Source organism: Panthera onca, chromosome B4, assembly GCF_046562875.1.
Source record: "Panthera onca isolate mPanOnc1 chromosome B4, mPanOnc1 haplotype 2, whole genome shotgun sequence".
NCBI lineage: Eukaryota > Metazoa > Chordata > Mammalia > Carnivora > Felidae > Panthera > Panthera onca.
Genome location: NC_138345.1, coordinates 89,795,841 through 89,814,874, shown reverse-complemented (window position 1 = coordinate 89,814,874; position 19,034 = coordinate 89,795,841). Strand labels below are relative to the sequence as shown.

The following is a 19,034-nucleotide window of genomic DNA, read 5'->3' as shown; positions in this document are numbered from 1 at the left end:
ACTTTTTATCCCCGTGACTTATTCATTCCATGACTGGAACACTGGCTCACTATTATTTGCAAGAAGCAGTCATGTGGGCACACATGGGGCAGAGGGGCTGGGGAAGGTGGCTTCTGCGGGGGCTCTCTGAACACATTCCTTTCTACATTGCATGTCAGAGAACAGGCCTCTGCTGTAAAAGGGGCCAACATGTGTTTGGTAGACAGATAGCTTTCTTTCCCAGGCTTCAATGACATACATACATAGACTTTGTACAATTTTTAAGTAACTATGCATTAATAATTTCAATGAACATTCCATTTTTTACCTATAAGAGGTGTGACTGCAAGGAGTTTTTCAGAAACAACTTACTATCGTAAGGCCAGGGGTGGGGCTATAATTTACTGAAATTATGGAGAAATCAGACAAATGTTAACTTGCATCCATGCTGAAGGAAAGCACAGAGCCAGAAGATGCCTCAACAATCTCTGTGATCTTCCTCACTGCTCCAAATTAGGTCACACCTACAGTTCTCCCAACTGAGAGTCTCCCACGCTTTCTAAATGAAGACAGTAGAAAATGAAAAGGAGGGGTGCCTGGGTGGCTCAGTCCGTTGAGGTTGAGCATCCAACTTTGGCTCAGGTTATGATCTTGCAGTGTGTGAGTTGGGGCCCCACATCGGGCTCACTACGGTCAGATGGCCAGCGCAGAGCGCACTTCAGATCCTCTGTCCCGCTCTCTGTGCCCCTCCTCCACTTGCGCTCTCCCAAAAATAAATAAATAAAAATGTTAAAAAAAAAAAAAAAAGGAAAAGGAAATCCCCAAAACTGTTTGATGCAACTCTAATATCCCTGCAGCTCTACACAATTTTTCTCTTACACAAACTACAATTATCAAGTGTTTAACTAATGCTTATGTAAAATCCTGGTGCCCTGCCTGCTTGGCATCTTCTAGATTCAACAAGGTATGCTATTTCAGAAGCGGATGATAGTTGCAAAAACTTACACTCCCCAATAGCTATGGATCGTAATACCTTCATCTCTATGGTGCAAACCCTCTTTTCCTATGTGTAATTATGACTTCATCATAGGAAAGGAATGTCACATCAAAGTCCCTCTCTCTCTGCAGAAGACAAACTGGGACTTCATGAGAGTCTGAAAATCTATTCAGTGTGCTCTCAGCGTAAGGAAGTAATTCGGATTTTAAGTGCAGAAGGTGTTAAAAACTTTCAGGTTGAAAATATCAGGTACATTTGTACATGCCCTCGGGTGATTGCATTTAACAGTAAAGATACAAGAATAATAAAGAAACCTGGGAAACCTTTCTACCCTGAGTACTCTACAGTGACAGTCAATTCTCTTGTGGGATTTGAAACCCTCAAGAGAGGCAGCAGTCTACATTGGTAATGAGAGAAGGAGAAAAAAGGATTATGAGTCGCGAGGAGAGTAGAATGTATACAGTAGGGGGGCGGTATGTCAGAGAAGCTTAAGTCTGAAGGTCTGCATTCTAGAACCATTGCTGGGTCAGCTTCTGGAGCTGCTTTCACATCTTGAGAGGGTTGAACAATATCTACCCAGAAGACTAGAAAATATATATGAATAACAGGGTTTGTAAGTTCAAGGTTTTTCTGTTTATGTCAATATGCAGATCTTCCTCAACTTACAATGGGATTAGGTCCCAATGAGTCCACCATAAACTGAAAGTATTGTTAAGTCAAAAATGCATTTAATACAAATAACCTACCAAACATCACAGCTTAGTCTGGCCTACTTTAAACATGTTCAAAACACTTACATTAGCCTACATTTGGGCAAAATCATCCAACACACAGCCTATTTTGTAACAAAGTGTTGAATATCTTATGTAATTATTGAAAAACAGAATTGGTTGTTTACGCTCATGATTGCTGACCACTGGGGAGCCTCAGCTAGCTGCACTGTCCAGCATCACAAGAGACTGTTGTACCACATCTCACTAGCCCAGAAAAAGATCAAAATTCAAAATTTGAAGTACAGTTTCTCCTGAATGCTTATGGCTTTTGTACTATCATAAAGTCAAAAACTCACAAGTAGAACCATTGTAAGCTGGGAACCATCTGTATTGATTTGAACCCTGTCATGACATCCCCCTACGATTATTACAATTGCTGCGGTATTCATTTTAATTCAGCTGGCATTTTAAATGCGAGATTTAAATGGTGAAATCTTTAAAAGATAGTGGTTTTTATTGATTTTTAAAATTTATAATTGTGGAACCAATACCTTGTCATGGAAAAACTAAAACTTTACAATAGGTTATAAAGAGGAAAGCAAAACTCTGCAGACCCATCCACTCCCCTACTACCCCTCATTTCCATTCCCCAGAGTTACTTGCTGCTATAGTTTCCTGGGAAGCCTTCAGAAATGTCATCTGTGAACTGATGTTCATTTTAACCTAATTTCCTCTGGATAAAACTGTAGTTTGGTTGGTCTTGAAATGGACCTCCACTGTGCATTTAGCCAATAGGACATTATCTGAAGGCACCAATTCTCCCAGAATAGTTTCCCCCACCATATTTGCCTTAGGCAAAATTGTGATGTGAACCAGTTGTCTTAGAAACGCTTCATTCCTTTGTCCTCTCCAAATGTCCCATCCCTTCTCAGGATAACCTGTGACCTTGTGTTGCCCCTCACCATGCCTCACTCAGACCACTCCTGCCCAAATACTGACCCACACTCAAAAAATCCTATACCTCATCAAGTCTTTCAATGCGTTGCACAATACTGGATTTGAATGGAAGAGTTTTCTTTTATAGGTCACCTTTTCTAAAGGATATCTCCATTTTAGAAAAAAATAACATAGTTGACTCAGAAGAGTAAGTGTGTAAGAGTGGAGTTTACCACTGATAGTCAATAAATATTTGTTATGTGGCTTCCAGGTGCCAGAGCACAGAGCTATTGGGCAGAAACTTCTAGATTGGAAGAAACCAATGTCTGCTATGAATAAGATTCCTGGGCCTATTCCAGAAAGGCATAGCATGACTAAAGTGGTCAGTGAGGAGGAGAGAGAGGACACAATCCAACATAATAGTAACAGCCTCTCCATGAGTTGAAACTCATGGCTTCCCTTTGTTTTCAGTTCCTATCTTGTGGAAAATTTTGCTGTTTACACTCTGTCACAGAACAGATGGAACCATGATTTATGATTCACAATTTATGAGACTAATTTAATATTCTACCACACTTCATGCTCTATCACGTTTCCCACATTTGCAATATTTTTTTTTTTCTGGGAGAGTTGTCACACAAAGAACCCTGGGGTATTGGGATGGAAGAGGTTGGAGACATTCTAAAATAGGGGAGCTGGTACTATTGCAGGGGGCATTCATGCTTCCAACAAATATTTACTGAGTCCCTTCCTGTGCCAGGCACTGCTCTAGGGACTGAGGATTTTATCAACAAGTCAGAGAGGTCTTTACTTTGTGAAAGAGAAAAATAATGAACAAGTAAATAAGAAAACACATAACAAGGTCATTTCTTTTTTTTTTAACTAAAAAAAATTTTTTTAAACGTGTATTTATTTTTGAGACAGAGAGAGACAGAGCATGAACGGGGGAGGGGCAGAGAGAGAGGGAGACACAGAATCGGAAGCAGGCTCCAGGCTCTGAGCCATCAGCCCAGAGCCCGACACGGGGCTCGAAATCACAGACCGCGAGATCGTGACCTGAGCTGAAGTCGGGCGCTTAACCGACTGAGCCACCCAGGCACCCCAACAAGGTCATTTCATAGATGTGCTTTGAGGAAAATAAAATAGGGTAATGTTATAAAAAGAGACTGGAGGTGCATAACATTAAACAGGGTGGTCAAGGTCATCTCCAAAGGAGACGCCACTGAAAGCAATGCCTAAATGATGGGAAGTAGCTAGTTTCTTCAAAATCACAAGGTAGTGTGTTCCAGGAGGGAACAGAAAGTACAAAGGTCATAGGCTGGGAAGAAGTTTGGAGAGCTCAAGATACAGAATCAAGGCCAATGTGGTTTTATATTCACCAACCCATGCTTACATCCTTCCTGCCCCTGTTTTCCATCCAGCCATCCATGCTGATGCCACTAGGGCCATCAGACAGGATGTTGGCTTTATGATCTGTGATGCATCAAATAAAATACTTCCTGGCTCTAATTCAGAAGCTTTAGTGTGGCTCTGGTGAAATCCCGTTTCCTACTTCGCATTATAGTTCACAAGAGGGCAACTAGCAAAGTGATTCTAATAGAATGTCAGCCTTGAAGCCTGGAGGAAAAACTCCAAACACGAACAGCAAAAGATCTTCAGTGGGTGGTAGCAGTGTTTTTCCTACAATTAAGCTTGTTTGTAGGGAAAAGTCAAAATTGTTTCCTAGGTAAATCTGATGAAATCATCACAGCAAAGGCACTGTATGTTCATGGCAACAAACTGTGTGAACTTTTATTCCCGTGTCTGTATGAAGAAATAAACTATTTGGGTCGTAGTGAATGATCTTCATCAACACTATAAGTCCACCATATCTTGGTGAAATTTTTTTTAACCTTTATTTATTTTTTTGAGACAGAGAGAGACAGAGCACGAATGGGGGAGGGTCAGAGAGAGGGAGACACAGAATCCAAAACAGGCTCCAGGCTCTGAGCTGTCAGCACAGAGCCTGACGCGGGGCTCAAACTCACAGACGGTGAGATCATGACTTGAGCCAAAGTCGGACGTTCAACCGACTGAGCCACCCAGGCGCCCCCTTGGTGAAATTTTTAAAGTCTTTGAAAACTGAATCTTTCTCATAACTTAGTTGGCAGGAATGCCTGACCTAAAATGATGTGAGTTTACTTAAGATCTTTATTTATCACACTTAATGTCTATACTCATATGTATTCATTTAATGGCAGAGATATTAAAATGTTTATCATTTAATATATTTAATAGCAGATATTGCTCTATACCCACTAGCAGTATAACATAATCTACATACCATTTTACCTACATAAAGTAAGAAAAATTAGGAATTCTAAAAAATATCTGGCACTTGGGGTGGCTGGGTGGCCCAGTTGGTTAAACGTCGACTTCAGTTCAGGTCATGATCTTACAGTTTGTGAGTTCAAGCCCCGTGTCGGGCTCTGTGCTGACAGCTCAGAGCCTGGAGCCTGCTTCGGATTCAGTGTCTTTCTCTCTCTCTCTCTCTCTCTCTCTGCACCTCCCCTACTCGTGTTCTGTCTCTCAGTCTCTTTCTCTCAAAAATAAATAAACATTAAAAAAATTTAAAAATATGTATCTGGCACAAAGCTTGCAAGAGCAAACTTGCACTCATGAATCTCAGACTATTTTTATCATTTTAATATCAATATAACCTGCCAATGTTTTAAAAAGTGGTCGAAAGGAAAAAATGACCAGCTATTCAGTTCATATGCATGAAAGTGAACTAGGCTTAGCCTCTTCTACTGGTCTGTATTACGTGCATGATAATTGCCCACTGAATTCTAAGCTGCACAAGAAAGAACCATAGTAAAGGCACAGTATATTCATGACAATGCACAGTGAACCTTTATCCTAACATCTGTGTGATGGAATAAACTATTTGGGTCTTGGTGCGTCCTAGTAACTTTGCATCCCTAGCACGCGGTGGATACTCAGTAAATACTTGTGGAATAGTTGCTCTGCTTTTGTTTGTTTTTATCTGAGAGAGAGAGAGAGAGAGAGAGAGAGCGCTCCAGCAGGGAAGAGGAGCAGAGGGAGAGAGAGACAATCTTAATCTTGACACAGGGCTCGGTCCCACAACCCTGGGATCATGACATGAGCTGAAATCAAGAGCAGGATGCTCAACTGACTGAGTCACCCAGGCACCCCTGCTCCATTCTTAATACCTGGCCACCTGCTATCTTGAATGAAAACTATACACCAAATCCCATCGCCCTTTCTTCCGAGCTGCCTGCCACGCCAAGGTCGGATGCCCTTTAAACAGATGTTTGCCATTCCTGAGACTTGCATGACTCTCTGAAGGCAAGAAGAAATAGGTTTTCTGCCAAAACCCAATTTATATTTTTTGGGAATCTGCTAATTCCCCTCCACACACCCTTTTTTCTTTTGCAAAGAAACACTCAATTTAAAAGAGCCCCATGACTCTCTAATTCAAAGAAATACTTGGAATCATTAATAGTGTCTACCAGCAACCCTAATGAATTTGAATCCATTTCCAAGCTCTTTCTACATCTTTAGCCCTTTTTCCCTTGTTTCCTACAGCCTTCAAGACGCTTAACAATACATATCGGTCAAAAGCATCTATTTGATGATCATGTTTGTTCCTTCATTGACTGAGCCAAATGAAGGTGAGCAGAACCCACAGTCTTGCCAGTTTGCTGTCATGGCGGTTTCCCCCTCTATAGCAGGCCCAGGAGAGGCCAGCTCTGCCCACATAGTCTCCCAGAGGTGAAACACAATTGTCACTCCTTCCAGCTGAGGCAGACAGAGAGTGATGTCTGCCACAGCTCAGCTTGACAAAGAACTTGAGCTCAGCTCCGAAAGCCAGGGGCCAAGGCACCATGTGTGATAAAGAGAATGAAAGGACCACATTTGATATGTCTTATGATCTGTAAAATAGCACATCTGGGTGTTTATTTAAGCAATAACCAAAAGGGAAAATTGTAAGACATGTTAGGGCCTTGGAAAACATGACTCTTACTATACAGACTGTTAAGTGAGAAAAGTGACAGTAAATGGGATTGAGAAATGTTTTTAGGTTTAACAGTAAACATCTGCTGTGTTCTTGGCCTCTCACTTTGTCCTTGGTTTTTAAGTTAGAAAACACAGAAAAGCATTAAAAAAATAAACAATTCCTACCTCTTAAACATTAGCTGCAGTTACAGCCAATATCTTTATTTTTCAAAAAAAAAAAAAAAAAATACGATAATTCGGAGTCTAGCCTGGAAAAACCCTGCGTAGGCCCCACATGTCTTCATGTGAATGAAAATGCTGCTCATGGGCATTCTGTATACATGTGTCGGGCACACAGAGTGCCCAGGAAGACCACCAAGGAAAGTTCCTACTGCACAAGGGCCCCAGGCCCCCAGAGAGCAAGGAAAAGCAAACTCTGGGGCTGACAATCAAAGAGCCCCAGACCCCAGACACTTGAACAATCCTGCTTCATTTCCTGAACCTCAATTTATTCTGTGTTTACGGGTTCTTCCTCTAGGCCTCTAGCAAGCTAGTTATAAAACTGAATTTGTAATGCCCCCGATTGCGAATCTGAGAGACCACCAAGGAGCCAATACCGATGCAAATGCACAAGGGTTTATTTGCAAGCTCGAGCTTGGGCCCAAGTATACCCGACACAGTGGAGCAGGGACTTGGACCCCTAGGTTAAGAGGGGTAGCAGTTTTATACGGGCCAGTGGCCAATGAGATTGTAACACACACAGAAAGTTGCACATTCATGTCAGTCCACACGCAGGTGGCCAATTGAATTACAATTTACCCTATGGTAACTGTTTGAACTAGCCTATCACTCTGGTCAGAATTGGCGCACAAGTTTGGCAGGCAAAAGGCGGGGTTTACATTCTTTGGCGGTTAGGGGTTCCGTATTCCTATATGAGCTGGTTTCCAGTAAGGGTGTGCTCAGTGGCTTGACTAGGGTGGGGGAGTGTCTTAAGCAAAAGTAGGTCATGTGGGGGTTATACATGAGATGGTAGGTGTAGCACAAAATGGAGTTAGTCTTGCTCTGCTTGTCCAGGGGTAGGGGATTTTTGTTAAATTCCTTGGGTCCCACAAATTAGCAAGGTAATATTGTGGCTCCAAGTTTGGTTGAAAGACCTGTCACTTTGGGAGACACTTTGATTGCCACTTTGCTTTGGAAAGAACTGTCATTCATGGTCAATCTCAGTGGGAGGAGCGTGGTGCTTTCTGGATCCACCCAGCATGACAGGAGCCCTGCAGATGCAGCAGCCCCATCACAGAGAAGGGCATTAGAGCCAGAGCATAGCTACCTGGGTGGACACAGCAGCAGCATTAGCCATATGGAGACTATGGGAAAGAGGGAAAGCAGAGGGAAGGAGCATAGCTTTTCCTGGCCACACACATGGGTAGGTTGCAATAGTCCAAGAAGGCAGGAAAGAACGGGCTGGTGCAGTGGGTGGGGTCACAATTCCTAGTTGCAATAATAAAATGGCAGTGGCAGGTTGGGTTCCACGTGCAACAGGGGCTGTTGTGATCTGTGCAAAAAAAGGTTTATTTGATGGGAAATTATTCTAAATCACTTTGCTTCTAATAAAATTTTCCAGAGCAGGAAGGCCACTGGCACCAAAAAGAGGTACTGATGTTTTCCGCATCTCTAATTCTAAGCCTATTGCTTAAATCCTATCGATTCAGCCGAGACTTCTGTGATGCCTACTGCCTGACCAGTGTGACATTTAGCAGAAGCTCAGTCAAACCCACACCTGGAAAGTTGGAACCAGCTCTGAAATATGATGGGATATAAGCATCCAATAGCAACTAATGGGGGAATTATTGAGAGTAAGAAAGAGGAGTTCTCCAAACACGGACCATTATCTTCACATCCCTTGGATATTTCTGTTAAACTAACAAGAGCTGATCCAAAGATAATGACCCATCCTTTTCCCTGGGTACTTGATTGTTAGATCTGCAAATGGACATCCTTTAAGCATAGAGAGGGTAGAGGGTAGGCGATATGTGCTTGTGTGCGTGTGTGTGTGTGTGTGTGTGTGTGTGTGTATACATTGTAGAACCAGGCATGAGACCAGGGAGTATGTACACATGCAGAGCATAAAGCCCCAAATTTGCCATCGACTCAAGCATATTGGATGTAGGAAGGTCAATGAATGAGGTCTGTATCAGAAATGTAGGCAAAAGAAGTGTTTAGAGGTCCAGAATATTTCCTTCCAGCCTATTCCAAATATCGTGATAGGAACAAGTATAGAATCTCTCTTCATAAAACAAGATAAATGAAGTGTTAGACACTGGGAAGCCAGGAGAGATGGACAGAATGCCCTGCTCCATGCTGCTATGCCCTATGTGGGAACCAGTGTGATAGAAGCCTAGAATGGACACAGGGGACTGAATGATGAGAGGCAGCAGGAGGGTGGGAGGCCATGCTTGGCAGAAAAGAATGAACATAAGGAAAAGAGACCACTGAGAATGACACTGAATGATACCTTTGATCCCAGACTGCTCCCAGAAATCCCAGGTCTACCTGTAGGTCTGGTGCATCCCAACAGGACACATCATCAACTGATGGGTCTAGGACCTGTGACATTGGCTTCCATAAATCAGAGTATAATGGCTAAAACATTAGAAAGGAAAAAAATTCTGCCACCAACAATGAACACACACACACACACACACACACAGCACAAGACTTTATAATTTCCAGCATTTTACCAACACCCAAACGATACCAGTTTGGGCAATCTTTGACATACATTTCTTTTCCAGAGATTTCCTGACAATTTAGGCCATTTTAAAGCAACTACCTGCCCTTGGCAGTAATTTGCAAACAATACTGAAGTAATGATGGCCTCAGCTCCAGGCAGGGAAATGATCAGTTTCAGGGAGAGTCCCTGCTACCACCCACATGCCTCCCCCGAAGGACACCTGAATAGAAATGAAGAAGGTTTCATCTCTCTCTAACCTAAAGGTTCGGATGTAGGATAAAGTCCTCTTCTGGAACGGAGTATTTTGATGTCCTAATCTATCCTGCAGAACAAACACGTCCCTTTCCTTCTATTCGAGAACTAGATGGGCCTAGAGGGTCAAATGCTAAGTGAAATAGGAGAAATCAAAGAAGGACAAATACCATATGATTTCACTCATATGTGAAATTTAAGCAATTTTTAAAAATGAACAAAGAAAAGATGGACAAACAAATAAACAAAACACTCTTAAATACAGAGAACAAATAAGTGGATGCCAGAGGGGAGGTGGGTGAGGAGATGGGTGAATTAAAGGGGATTAAGAGTACATTTATCACGATGAACACTGAGCAATGTATTGAATTGTTGAATCATTATATTGTACGCCTGAAATTAATATAACACTGTATGTTAATTATGCTTTGATAATAATAATAATAATAATAATAATAAATAATTTTAAAAGAAAATAAAGGAATTAGAAGACCAAAGGGCTCTTGGGTCTCTGCCAGTTACATTTGGGATTATAAAGGTAGAGGGACCACGTCCTGGCATTCCTGGGAAATCTGCTCAGACTATCTTCACAACTCCATCCCAACCCACCTGTGTCCTGGAAGAGGGACAGCAAAACCCCTCTCCAGAGATTACATACCAGCTGAGACAAGCACCTGCTTTACTGTTTCCACTGCCCCAGGAGCAGGCTCAAAAGATGCCTTCCTTGCCTACAATGCCAGAGAAGCCTGGACTAAACCAGAGTTGTCTTGTTGGTTAGACACTGGCCAATTAGTCACTGCCGCGGTGCCTCAGCCCATACCCAAGACCCAACTGCAGTCAGCACTGACCAGTGAGTGCCCCAAGTCGCCCGGGGCAGAACAGAAACATGTGGACTAAGTCGTGCAACGCACTCTCAGTACTGGGGGGAGATGTGCTCCCCAGAAAGTCAGCGGAGAAGAGCATTCAGGTGGAATTTTTTTTTTTTTTAAATCATTCACCCAACGGATGTTTCTCAGTCATTGTGCTGGGCCGTAGAGATAGTTGTGAACTTGACAGATGGTCCCTGCCTTCACCTAGCTTACTATTTAAGCACAGGTTTGAGAATTTAACCAATCTGACTTCAAATCCAATTGCTTATCCTTGCTGAGCCTCTTCAGGTGTAGAGTGAAGACAATAAAACCAACACAAAGGGTTATCACGAGGGTTAAATGAGATCACCCATGTGAAGTATTTGGCCAGCTGCCTTGCTCTGAGTAAATGGTAGCTATCATTAAGATGATGATTACATAGAGGCTGAAGCAGCCAGCCTCTGGGTCACACACTGGAAACTGAACACTGGACATCAGTGTATATGTATCTATGTATATTTATATGCGTATGTATCAGTGTATATTTATCTGTGTATAAAGGGCCTCGAGCAGAACACCAGACCCAGCATCTCTAAGGACGGCATGGTGGTTCCAAAGAGCACAGCCCCGGAGCTCTCAGCTGAAGCTCAGCGTTGGCAATGCAGACAGAGCTGGGAGAAACCCAGCCACCATCACCACCACCACCACCACCACCACCACCACCACCGCCGCAGGCAGGCCATTGCCCCAGGCAGCAATAAAGGCTCCCCGAGGCCTTTTGTCAATTGCCCCCTGAACAGAAAATAAACATCTCCACGGCTGCCATTCAGTGGACATCCTGTTTACATGGTGAGCGGGGATCTTGGTTGCTTTCCCTTTTTTCTTTTTAAAGGCTGTAATTATGTTTACCCAAGTCCAGCAGTAGGTGCCAGGAGGGCTGTGAGTTGATTTCCCTGGCTAACACTGCAGACGGCTGGCGGCAGCCCCACTGACCCCTGCATCCCGGGCAGAGAGCCAGCCCTACACGCACACCAACACTCTCCCTACAAAGACAGCCATTCTGGCCTAGCTGTTTTCTTTCCATGCACACTGGGATACTCTGGATAATGGTCTAGCAAATGCCAAACTACGTCGGCGCCATGAACTTACTGGGTAGCTGAATTATGAAGGAAAGAGAAAGGTAAAAAGCTCTGTGGAAGGCTGCCTGTGTACCAGGCAGTGTACTGTATGCATTTCATAGACATTGTTTCAGATAACCCTGTACAATCCAGAGTTACGTATCATTATCCAACTTTACAGACGAAGAAACTAAAGCATAGATTAATTCGTTTGCGGGAGGTCACCCTGCTAGTAAATGTTAGAACTGGAATTTAAATCAGATCCATGAATCTCGATACTCCATGTTCCTTCTACTCCAGGAGCAAAAAAAAAAAAAAAAAAAAAAAAAAAAAAGAATTAAATTTAAAATCATTATAGTTTTTTAAAAAATGTTTATTTATTTACTTTTGAGAGAGAAAGAGAGTGCATAGTCATGCGTGTGCACACAAGCAAGGGAGGGGCAGAGAGAGAGGGAGAATCCCCAGCAGGCTCCACGCTGGCAGCACAAAGCCCAATGCGGGGCTCGAACTCATGAACCCGGAGATCCATGACCTGAGCCAAGATCAAGAGTCAGATGCTTAACCGACTGAGCCACTCTGGCGCCCCTAGAATCATTATAGTCTTTTATGGAAGCCCAAATGAGTTGTTCTGACCCGGCAATTCCTGGGCTTTTTAATCCTTTTCCCTCCCACTATTACCGGGGTAACATATTGTCCAACACTAATCTGATGTATTCCAAATAATGCAGAGCTCCACTTCCAGTATGAGAGGCAGTATACACGGCTTACAGAACACCCTTCCCACTGTGAACTGTGATGAACTCTGGACAAAATAGAAAGAAAAAAAAAATGACTACTGTGGATTTCAGAGAGTAAACACTGGTAGGCAGGTTGTGGACGGAGAACTTGAAACTCGGAGAAGTGACCAGCATGGGAGTTAGCTTCTTGGTTTTTGTTCAGTTAGTTTGGTTAATAAAACAGAACCCAGAGAGAAGGCCGGGAGAAAGGGAGTGGCCCGAGTTGTGGTATGAGTAAATGCACAACTCTGCTCACAGCTCGTTTTCTCTGAAGCGCTCCTATGACCCCTCTCAGCTTGTGCACACCCTGCTCCCTACTGGGAGATAGCACCCTGTTTCTCTAACTCTTCTTGAGGGGGTCTCAGGCAACCTCTAAGATGACCTCCAGTGACCCCTGCCCCCTGGTACCCACTCCTTGTGTAATCCTGCCCCTTCGAGCGGGGGCTGGATTCAGTGACTCCCTTCCAGGTGTAGAATAGAGAAGCGATGGGATGTTACTTCCAAGACCAGGTTATGAAAGATCATGGCTTCTGTCTTGGCCTCTCTCTCTCTCTCTCTTTCATCCCTCACTCTTCCAGAAACAAGCTATCATGCTGTGAAAAGTCCCGTGAAGCCCATAGGTCAAGGGACTGACGTCTCTGGCTAGTGAGGGCCTGAAACCTGTCTACAGCTGTGTGAGTGAGCTTAAAAGTGGATCCTGCTCCCTCTGAGCCTTGAGTTGACTCCGGCCCCGACCAGCACCTTGACCGTAGCCTCCCAAGAGACAGGAAGTCAGAGGCACCCAGATAAGCCTCACCCTGCAGGTTCTGAACCCATAGAAGCTGTGAGATAATAAATGTTTGTTGTTTCCCACATCGGGCTCTGCACTGACAATACAGAGCCTGCTCCGTATTCTCTCCCTCTCCCTCTTTCTGCCACTCCCTTGCTTGCATGCGCTCCCTCTCTCTCTCCTTCTCTCTCTCAAAATAAATAAATAAACTTAAACAATTTTTAATATCTTTTAAGAAAATTTAAAAAAAGTAATAAAGAGAAAGGGGAGCTGGTGCACAGGAAGAACCAAGGCAGCTGCCTGCTCCTGCTAACTAATCCTTGTAGGCCCCTGGTGAACCAACAGTAACCTCATGTTACAGCTCTAGAAATCTATAAAGTAAATGTTAAAAAGCTCAGCCTGCATTAAGGAGGGTACTTGTTGGGATGAGCACTGGGTGTTATGTGTAAGTGATGAATCTCTGATTTCTAGTCCTGAAACCAATACTACACGATATGTTAAGTAACTTGAATTTAAATTAAAAAAAAAAAACAAACACAAAAAAGTTCAGCCTGCTTCCGAGATATTTTCCAAGGGAGGAGCATTCAGCGTGGTTGCAAACTGACACAACTCAGATGGACCTGGCCCAGGGACCTGGCCTAGGGAAAGATGGCACTCTGACAACCCAGTGAGGGAAGAGGTTGTGGCTGGGACAAAGCAGGGCTGGGCGTGCTGTGGCCCTCATCCTCAAGAAGGAGTGACCAGGAATTAGTAACATGGAGTATAACGTGACCCAGGTTAGGTGAAGAGAACTTGGGCTGGCGCCCACATGTAGGCATGTCTAATCCAGTGACAGGAGAGGCATCATTGTGACGCTGAGGATGAGTTCAATGGGAGATGTTCTCTTCGCTTTGGCTGATAACGAGAGGACAATATGCAGTCCTCTACAGTGTAGGAGGCTGCCCCGGCTTGTCCAAATGTTGACCTGGGGTCATAAACAAGAAAAGAAACCGAGGAAGAACATGAACTGTATAGTCTGGCCCCAAATAAAGGATTATAATGAAACCTGCAGTTTGTAGGGGTACCAGAGGACCAGCTCTCACCCCAGGCATACGAGATGCGCGCTTACAGCAACAGGGCAAGTTTGAGGCCCCACAGCACTATGGGATGGAAGGAGGTTCAGACTGTGCTCCTTGCAGTGGTAGGCTGAATCATGGCCCCCAAATATGTCTACGTCCTAGTCCCTGCAACCTGTGAATGTTATGTCCTTATATGGCTGAAAGAACATCTCCTCTGAGATGGGGAGAATAATCCTGCATTATCCAGGTGGGCCCAGTGTAATCACAAGCGTCCTTATAAGAGGGAGGCAGGAAGGCTCAGAGTCAGAGAAGGCAATGTGATGATAGCAGAGTTTGGAGTGATACCCTTTGAGGGTGGAGAAGGGGTCACAGGCCAAGGATCACAGGCAGCCACAAGCTGAAAAAAGGTAAGAAAACCCATTCTCTCCTCAGAGTCTCCAGAAGGAACCAGCCCTGCCAACACCCTAGTGTTAGCATAGTGAAACTGATTTTGGAGCTCTCGAACTCCAGAACCGTAACACAATAGTAAATCTGTGTTGCTTTAAGCCACTAAATTTCTGGTAATTTGTTGCAGCAGCCACAGGAAACTAGTGCAGAGACCATCAGGAAATTGTCAAAGAACAGCAAGAAGTAAAGAGGATCAATTCCTGGAGCCAAACAGGATTGCAGGAAGGAACAATAGCAAACCAGCAAAAATTCATGTTCCAGGGAACCCATATTTGAATTCTCGCCATTGTTCAAGCTGAAGATGATGAACCATCATTGCCTGTTTCCCTATTCATTATCCTGTCAACATCAAGAGCTGTTCCCAGAGAAGCTCTCAAATTCACCTTTTATTAAAGGCTATGAATGAATGAAAAAAAAAAAAAAAAGAAACATACCAAATGGAATGAGCATCATCTATGCCAAATATTAGGTCTAATATTTGCTGTAGAAATTTTACTAGGGAGAATTTCAAATCAAGACCAACCACTTCTTTCTCTGCTTAATTTCTTTTCTGTGATTTATAGATCAAATGTATACACACGAGTATACCAATGTGTGAAGAAAGTGGGCTTTCCTGAGGTTTACCTTATGGTACAGGTAAACATATAGAGTACTCTGCTCAGATTTGACTAGGTAAAAAAATCCCAAACCTCTGTAGGTCAAAAAATAAACCAAATTCAAAAGTTAAGCAACAGATTTCCAACCATATATTTTCAGTCAATATATCCTATATAACATATTTATAGCTGATATGTTTGCTAATATATCTCTAGCTAATATATATTATGAAAGGCTTATCCAAATTATTAGAAAAACAATTAAATCTTATAGATAAATATATAGCCCATGACCAGATCATTCTTTAAAAGTAAAAACCCCAAGGGGTTCCTTGGTGGTTCAGTTGGTTAAGCGTCCTACTCCAGCTCAGGTCATGATCTCAGGGTTCATGAGTTTGGCCCCACACATCTGGCTCTCTGCTCTCAGGGCCAAGTGATACACTTTAAGGATCCTCTTGTCTCCCTCTGTCTCCCTCCCTCTGCCCTTCCCCAACTTGTCTTCTTATTCTCTCTCTCTCTCAAAAAAAAACATTAAAATATATAATAATAAGCACAAAAAAGGGAAAACCCCAAAATAGAAAATATGTCATCCTTCTAGATTTCAAAGGACATGGTAAGATATGAAATAGAATACTATCAATTTCTTACATTCTCCAGTATCTATGAATTTATGCAGAACAGTCAGGCACCTTAGCACACTGTCACCTCCTTGAAATATCGGTATTTGCTTTTGTTTTAGACCGGTATAGATGTGCCTGTCGTGTCTTCTCTCATTGTTCTCCTTATTTAAACAGGAATTAACTTTTCTGGTTTATTTACACACTCTTAGTTCCCAGGCCAGATATTTGTCTTTGGCTCTTAGCCCCACACTCACTATTCTATTCTGTGGAAGAAGTGCAAGCAGGAAGCCTGAAAATTCCCAGAGTTCCTTACAGCTAAATCCTCATTAGCCAATGGGAGGTGCCTGCACCTGATCAGCACTGGAAAGAAGGTCAGAACTATCCTGTTTCTTTCTGACAGCACCCTGGCTTTAGCAGCAGTGGCGGCTCCTGTGTAGCGTCAGCCCTGTGGTTCCAGTAGCATCAGTGACTCTGCGGTTCCAGCAGCGCTGACCGTGCTGCTCCAGCATTGGTCACAGCAAGGGGGAGGCTCATATGCTCCCAGGTACAGGAACAACCCCCTGAGCTCGCAGTAGGACACCCTTTCCTCTTTGCTCCTCGAGCAACAGCTTTGTAATTGCCTCCCTGCTTTAAATCCCTCTCAGTTCGAACAATGTAAAATGATTTGTTTTCCTGACTGGGCACTGACTAATACACTTTCCATATTCTTAGCATCCTCCTGGAATGATTCTTTATCCTCCACCAGCATTTCAAAGCAGGTCTTTGGGAGGTAAACATTCTCAAACTTTGTATATCTAAGAATATCTTCATTTCACTCCTTGTATTTCAATGATAATTCATCAGGGTATAAAACCCCAAAAGCAACATTCTTGTGCTGAATGTATTATTCCACTGCCTTCCTGCATCCAGTGTTGCTGCTGAAAATTGTGATGATAGCTTCTTCTTGTTCCTTTTGAGGTCATCTGCTCTTTCTGTCAAGAATCATCTAGAATTTTAAAAAAATCTAGAATGTTTTACTTGTCTTCTAATATCTTTATAATATGGCTGGTGTTTTTTTTAATCTCCACTGTATGACACTCTAAAAGCCCTTTTGATCTAAAGACTATTATTTGCATTATGTAGTCATAATTCTTGAAATATTTCTTCACCTACTTTCTCATACTAGGATCCCTATTATATTGGCACTTCTCTCTTTATATTCTTATCTTTTAACTTTTCTTTTATCTAGTTGTTCTCTTCATGATCTCTTTCTGATACCTAAGGGCTTGGTCTTCCAGGTCATTCATTAGTTTATCCAAGGTATCTGTTCTGCTGTTCAATTCATCTGTTGGGATTCTCAGTTCATCTATTGCTTTCCTCTTACCCACTATATCTGGTTGGGTCTTCTTTACACTGTTCATTTCTGCTTTCTATCTCTGATATTTTTTCCTTTGAGGACATATATTTATTTTATATTCTTGCACTCTTAGAGCCATTAATTCCAACTTCCTTTATTATAGATTGTTGGCTGTCTTTTATAGAAATCCAACTCCTCCAATCTCTCCCTTTTTCTCCAAGTGAGTTCACCTTATCAATTGGGTAGTAATGTGGCACCAGATGGAGGGGCTAACCAAAGTCATCCAGGTCTTATGTATTGCTGATCCTTTCCTGAGAGTTTAGAAAGGGATAGTGAGGACTGAGACCACTTCTCTTTGGCCACTCCAAACTCTACCACCACTACCACACACAACTATCCACATTCCCAATCAGGTGGCCCTGCTCTCTAAGAACCTCCTTCTACTTCCAGGAGGAAGCTGCAATTCTTAGAGAATAGCATCCCTCCCTTGAATCACCTAGCTCACTGGGTGGGGACAGTGGGAAGAAGGAAGAGGGAATTATCGGGAGCCAAACCTTCCACCCACCTTTGGTATTAGTAGCTGGGCTCTAGCTTTCCCACAGCTTCAAGTTAAGGAAAAGTGTCCCTTTATTCCTGCTTCATAGTATCTTTAGGACAGGCAGTGACCATCTTCCTATTTTATCCCTCTTTCAACGTATCCCCAAATGCCACTTTCATTATGTCACTTTCACACTCAAGGACCTTCAATGATTCTTCATGATCCATTGGATTAAAAAAAAGTCCAGCAAACAAGACCTCCTCTAATGTTTTTTTTTTTTTTTCCCAATACTTTCCTCTGGCATCTTCTAATTGACTTTGCTATCCTATATTTAATCCTACATAGCCATCACAGCATAATTTCTTATCCACAGCAGAGACATAAAAATATACCTCTTAATTGATTGTGCTAGCTTGTAAGCTAATAGTAGTAAAGAAGTGGAAAAATATTTGTTCTTTCTTTAGAAAAAGAAAAATCCCTCTTGCTGGGTACAAAGGGAGGACACAATCTACCATCACTAAGACATGTGTTAAGCATTTTCACAATGTTGGAGAAGGGTTGGCAAAAGAGTGAGCCAAACTCACTTATTTGATCTCTCCTCTGATCAAGGTTTCATGTTTGCAAGATGTCTTAGTAGTTTGCAGCTATGGAACAGGCTTATGGAAACTGACCTCATGATGTCAATCTCATTAGCAGTATTTTAACAAACAGGAGCTAACCTGCAAGGAAAGCAAAGGCACCAAAAGATGATGTAACCTAAGTGCCCTGGTCTAATAGCTCAGGTTATTGGCCAAAGGACCACTGCAGCAGTTTGCAATTATAATTCTCTCCCCTCAATCATAAAAATTTGTCAGTTCAGTGGGAAGTAAAATGGGTCTTTAAATGAAGATTGCAAGGTAAACTTGTGCATCACAAGCGAAATACATGCCTTATTCCAACAGGAAAAGTAATTTAAAATGTGCAGCAGTTGGATGAGATTTCTTTTAGTGGTTCTTCCATTTATCTTTGGAACCCAGTCATTTCTATGTCACCGTGCCCAAGTAGCTTAGAGAACATAAGAGCTGCCAACAAGGGCTCTGACTTTTTAAAGGCCTGTTTGTGTCTGCATGACTAACGGTGCCTATGTGTACTTAGGAGGAAATACCAAGCTAACAAGGAAGACCACGAATCCACAAAATTTTAATTCTAGTCTTGGTAGAAGTTAACCTCCACATTCATGTTTTTGTGTTATGAATTTTCATGACAACTTTAAAGCTTGCCATGGTATTTATGGTAATTTCATTACAAACCGCATCTTCATCTTTTAATTTCTTTCCTATTT

General features: G+C 42.6%; 1 long non-coding RNA gene across 1 annotated transcript; it reads left to right on the top strand.

Moving 5' to 3' along the window:
- The first annotated feature begins 1,336 nt into the window (after window positions 1-1,336).
- On the top strand, window positions 1,337-15,165 carry LOC144616893 (uncharacterized). The gene is made up of 4 exons (XR_013556723.1): window positions 1,337-1,589; window positions 6,214-6,299; window positions 11,017-11,304; window positions 14,751-15,165. It is a non-coding gene; the product is annotated as an uncharacterized LOC144616893 (long non-coding RNA).
- The last annotated feature ends 3,869 nt before the right edge of the window (window positions 15,166-19,034 follow it).